Raw genomic sequence first — 6,333 nt, 5'->3', positions numbered from 1 at the left:
ACTAATAACCTCAGGGCTTCTAATATTATTACCAATGCTTATTAGACCCCCTATGAAGGCCTCTAGGGCTGCTCTGACAATAATTCCAATATATTTTGTTATGAATGAAAATAAACTTTATTGCAACTTTTGTTGGAGAAAGACCCATGAGCCTACCTTTATAGATGACCTAGTGGGCAGCTGTGTAATCACTAGCAATGCTATGGGGAATAGTGCTACGATCAGTTCAGAAGGCTATCGATATCCAACAGGGACTATAATTTATTATGCTACCATCACTAAAACAACAAGGTTTCATAGGGAAAAAACACATCAGAAGGAGGAACAGTGAAACTAAACTGCCACAAGTTGTGGTCTTTGGGTTGAGCCTTTCACTAACAAAATGTTCTGGTAGCAAAAGTGTGTCACGTATTGTTACAGTCTGACTTGCAGCAAAGTTTGCTTGTAAAACAATCCCATGCAAAAGTCTTACACCTACTGTAAGCTGTGTCTTTGCAGTATAAACATGCTTTCACCTATGACAGCCCCATCTTACGCTCCCTAGTTTATCACCAGGAAGCATCGCTCAAAGAGATGTTTAGAAGATTGGGTTGTAAAAACTATTGAAAAGAACAATCACAGTTCTGAATGTTGCAAATTTAGCATTCGGTCATTTAATTTTGACTGTGTGTAGGTTATGGTATTGCTTCTCTTCCCTGATTGGATGAGCATAATTTGAAGAGGGACATTCTTCCGTAAGAATCGAATATAAGGATTAGGAACACATGCAGAGTGGATTTAGGTATCTTATTTTACTGAAAGTGATTTGTGGAAGATTTCTTAAGCTGTCCAAACTGAGTTATTTCTAGATTTCATGGACTGTTCCTTACAAATTAGCCATGTAGACAATTGGGTACAACTGCCAATCCACAATGGCCCATCCAGCTGAGTTCCTTTGCTCAGGTGCTGAGTCATAGTGGAAAATACCAGCATTTTATAAGATTATACCTGCTTCATCACCACTGTATTAATGCAATGACAAAAAAAAAGTCCCATCTTGGCAGCGACCCTAAAGACTAAGGTAGAAATCTCTTTGTGATACACACAGGAAACGTATGTGATGGAATGCAGACAGATTATCAGTAAGATGTAAAAACAAGCGAGTTGACACAGAGAAGGTCACTAAGACTAGAAATAAAGAAATGAGAAACCTGTATGATCAGGGACTTGCATGGCAAGCCATACATGGAGAGGCTGAGGGATCTCGGATTCTTCAGCCTAAAGAAGAGAAGACTGAGAGGAGACCTGATTGCATCTTACCGCTTTATCAGAGGCGTACATCAGGGGCTCAGTGAACAACTGTTCACCAGGGCGCCCTGGGGGAAAACTAGAAACAACAACCACAAACTCCTGGAAGATAGTTTCAGGCTGAACATTAGGAAAAACTTCTTTACAACTAGGATGTGCAGACTATGGAACAAGCTCCTCCTGGAGGTGGTTCAATCATCTACCCTAGAGGTCTTCAAGAGAAGACTGGATGGTCACCTGGCTGGGGCTGTCTGACCCCAGATGTCTTTCCTGCTCATGCAGGGGGCTAGACCGGATGATCCTTCGGGGTCCCTTCCAGTCCTATGATTCTATGATTTTAGTCATCTGAGATTTTTGTCAACAATGTTTTGGATGGTGGCTGCTGGAAAGTAGATACTGCTGCTACAAGCTATAGGTTGCCTCTTTTTCCATGTTTCTGTGCAGTAGATCTAGATTTTTGCTTCAGTTAGGCCAAATTCACATGAAAAGCATTTTTCCTTAGTGATCATTAATCACTGTGGCAAAATTCCCCATTAATAATATATATTACACAGGCCTAACCTAGAAGAGGGAGAGACATCATAGCCAGTGTCAAGTTCTCTGCCAGTGTCAAAGAACCTCAGAGCCATGCCACCAGAGACAACAGTGGTTGGCACATTTGCTTTCAGTGGTTAAGCTAGTGGAGAGACGAACTTGGCTAACAGTGCTACTGTCTTGCCAACCTACTTTTTCTGGAGGAATTCCAGTCCAGCCTTTCAGCATGTGCGTGAAATAAGTTCTTGAGAGATCTTTGATTTGCAGGGATCAGAGTATAGCTGCTATGGTGGTAAAAGTGCCTTGGTTGAAGTAATACCCTATTCAATAATTCAGAACCTCAAGGAAAACATGATCACAGCTCTTATATTTTAGTTCTATAAATAAAATCTTATTTTACCATCTGCTTCATCACTCATTCATAATCAGCTGCTGCATCAAACTAGTATGTTACTCACCTCAAGGGGGCAAAAACAAACCCTTGCATGACCTTGGTAATCCACTCCACTTACCTCTGCCTCAGTTTCTGGTTCCTGATAAATAACATGATACGTACACCCTTGTAGAGTACTATAAGATTTGTGATTGAAAGGGGGATTATGTTTATACTATTTAGAGCATAGGATGAGGAATCCTAAATCTTAGGGCCTTTTCTGCTGGGTCCCTCATTTTACCTTTCTATAAAATTGGGTGACTACATTAGAGGATCTATTATCCCATCTTCTAACATTGTTAGAACATTTGAATCTGGATTCTGATGCAAGTTTGTATTTTCTAGCAATGTTAGAAGAAAGAATAGACAAAGAACTATTACCATATTCCAAACAGCTATCCTGGATGGTCACCTGATCCCATGTCGAAGCAGACGGAACTATTCCAGCGTGTAAAAGGGTGGTCACAGTTCACATTTTAGTATGACATGCATATTTCTTTAAGAAGTTTGATCCTATTTCCGGGTCAGTAATAAAAACACTAAATATAGCTAACAAAATATTTAAAGCATGTGCTTCAGTGGAATTTCTCGCATATTGGGTAAGAAGGTCCTAAGATGAGAACCAACTCTGAGAACCATTTTTTTTTTTTTTTTGAGTATGGATGTGCAAATTCATTCATTGCCCAGGCCAAATGAACAAACCAAAAAACAACCCCTCCCCCCACCCCCAAACAAAAAACCCCCAGGTTAGACTGGTCCAATTAAAAAATTCGGATATTGTTTTGGGTAAAGAAAATGTTTTTCACTTTTTCCATTTTGGGCATTTGTAAGAAGAGGCAAAGAAACAAAGGGCTAGATTCACAAAATGGCCCAGATTTTCCTATTACCAAAGATGATAGCATCTTCCCAGGCAGTGAGAGACCAAGGAGATTTGAATTGTATTACCAACTTTGAATTGCATTACTGAATTCTCAAACTATAAGGCTAGGGATAGAAGTTACACATAAACCAGTTTAAGTCATCAGAAACTGGTTTAAACCTGTAACAAAACAGAAATTCAGTGTACATAAGCCAGTTTAAAAATGGTTGAAACTGGTTTTAGATAAGCCTGGTTGAACATAGTATTAGACTTAACTGATTTGAGTCAAACTGGTTTATGAAACTTCTGTCCCAGCACCCTTCCTGGTTCAAGTTAAATCACAGTCCCACAGCAATCCAGAATGCTTTCCAGCCCTGGGCTGGGCTGGGCTGTCTGTTCCAGCAGAAAAGAATTGTTGGGGGGGGAAACTGCCCCCCCCCAGGCAAACCCTGGCTGGGGGCTGGGGCTATGGAGGGAGGTTAAACTTCCCTTTCCCCATACAGAGCTGCCTGCCCTGCTGCCTTAATTAGTGCTGGCTGCGACTGTGGACTACAAATCCCAGAGGCACCTGGAAGTGGGAAGTGAAAACAATGAGCAACCCTGGAAAGTCCTGATGCTGTGATTATGGACTGCAAATCCCAGAGACCTCTGGGGCAAACACACAATCCATGCTGTCTATGTACCAGAGAGCCTGCTCTAGTGCCCCTGGCCTCAGCCACTGCAGGTATATGGCTGCATTTACTACACCAAAAGTGAATGTCTGTCCAGCTGTTTCTCAGCTTAATCTCTGCATTTTACACTAACCTGTGTAACCCAGGCAGTACTCCAAGATGTACCTCCCTCCAGTTGAAGGGATCAGAGCAGGAGCAGAAGTGCTGTGGGAGGTGTAGGGACTCTCCTCCCCCTATAGGGCAGAGCCAGATCACCAATGGGGGCTTAACCATATACCTTTAATGAGAGAACAGAGGTGGGAACATAACAGGCATAAACCAGGGGATATAGGGGACACTACAATGCCCCAAGGGGCAGGATTCAACAAAGGTTAGACACTTACAATCATAGACATATTCATCCAGTCGACAAAAGACAGGGTTAACAAAATATAAAACACAAACAGCAGAACAAACAACACTGGTTGGCAAAATATAAAAGGCACAAAATACAAAATGTCAAATAACAAGGAATATAGGGCCTAGGTACCTGAAGTGGGGGAAAAAAACAGTGACCCCTTTCCACTGCAACAAGGATTATCTCCCTGTTACTTCACTCACCCCAAGTCATCCTAGGAGGAACTTGAACTCAGATCTCCTATGTGGGGAAGCAGAAACTCTAGCACACAACCACCAGCGCTGGCATTACTCCAAGCTGCTAGGGGTCTTGACCTTCCCGGAGCCCCAGTCTCACATCAAGCTGCCTGGCCTCTGATTGGAGGAGCTGGAAGCAGAGCTGGGAACCTCTCAGGTTGCTGCTCAAATCCTTGGGGAGCCTCTCCTGCCAACCACAGCCTCTCATAGGGGATCCTAAAGCCCAGCGGGGAGCCTTTCCTGCTGGCCACACACCACGTTGCTGAGGGTCCAACTGCTTCCTGCAGGTCCCACTTCTTCAGGCTCCTCTGGGGCAACTGCTCCCACCCCACTGGCCCAGCTCTTTGAAACTCCTTCTTTGTGGTCCTTTACTCATTTCTCCTGAGTCAGCTGCGCTGCCCCTTTTATTCCCCTCCAGGTGACCCGAGGGGCCAACATGAAAGGTGAGTCTCTGGGGCCCGATTAGTGAGGAAAGGGAATTCCAAGCCCTCCAATCATCCTTTACTCTTTCAAAACCCCTGGGCTAAATCACTACTAGCTAGCCCGTCACACCTGCAAAGACTGAACTGATTCAGACTCAGGCTTTTTGACTGTCTGTTCTTAGAGAAAGGGTACATTGAGAACGGGTGGTCTTTCTTTGTCCTGATGATGTTCCACTCTCTATTGACTACTGAAATATTCAGAGCCTCAAAGAGCAAGACTAAGTACCAGGGATAGAAACACTCCTTTGAAAAGGAAGACACCTGGTTCTAGTCTGACTTCCAATATTTTGTTAAATAGACAATTTGACAGCATTACATTTTAAGATGAACTTAATATGCTAATATAAACTGTCTTCATTGCTGAGTTAATGTTTGCAACTGACTCTTGAGTTAGTCCTGAGCTAGTGTAAGCAGTCAGAGGCTGCATTCATCTGCATGCGTTACTAGAACTTTGAGCAGTTCCTATGGGTCTTATCATTTCAATAAACTTAAGATACTCTTTTCAGGGAGTTGAGAGAGAATTTATTTTTCCTTCTGTCCCACCTAGAGGGAACAGTGGGAAAGCACTGAAGTGACAGATATCCAACTCAACAAAAAGCAGTATTTGGGTCTCACACTAACAACTGAGATTCCTCTCTGAAGACTCACAGCCCTATTTTATTTTTGTCTAATACCTTTTCATCATCTGTCTCAGTTTAGTTCCCAATGGAGGGCTTCTGCTACCAGTACTAATTATGCTACCCAGAAGCACCACCATTGATGACAGCATGAACTTAAGCAACTTTTTTTGTTAAATGTATTAACATTATGAGTAAGCAGGGCTACATCTAGCAGCTTATTCAAATACAATACAATTACCTCATAAAAAGCTAAAATTAACGCAACAAAGTTAATCTCTGAAATCCGGGTAACGCTGTAATAAGAGAGCCAGGGGGAAAAGCCATTGAAAGTTGCATCAAACATCAAGATAACAGTAAAATGCAATGAAATACACTTCTCTCATATTTGTTTCAACATCTGGGAAGCTGGCAATATTTGACACATTTAATATCAAAATTGCACTGCCCATAGTTAATACCTATATTTGGATGGTTGTATGGTTCCTGTGCACCAAACTGCTGCCTTGTTTTACTTAGGAATTGGGCCCTGTTGAGGTGGTGCAAGGCTGCTTATGGGCGTTCACAGGGTGCTGAGACTACCAAGTCTCCTGGCACTTAGGAGGAACATGCTCTACGGACACACCGATTCAAGTCATATAGAACATGTAGACTGTCCATGGCCGACTGCCTCTGCTAGGCAAGATTTCATAGATTTCATAGACATCAGGGCTGGAAGGGACCTCCGGAGATCATCGAGTCCAGCCCCCTGCCCAAAGGGCAGGAAGTCAGCTGGGGTCATAGGATCCCAGCGAGATAAGCATCCAATTTACTCTTG

Source organism: Crocodylus porosus, unplaced genomic scaffold (assembly GCF_001723895.1).
Source record: "Crocodylus porosus isolate Cpor-Errol unplaced genomic scaffold, CroPor_comp1, whole genome shotgun sequence".
NCBI classification, from domain to species: domain Eukaryota; kingdom Metazoa; phylum Chordata; order Crocodylia; family Crocodylidae; genus Crocodylus; species Crocodylus porosus.
The sequence above is the reverse complement of the archived record's forward strand: the minus strand, read 5'-3'. Positions refer to the sequence as shown.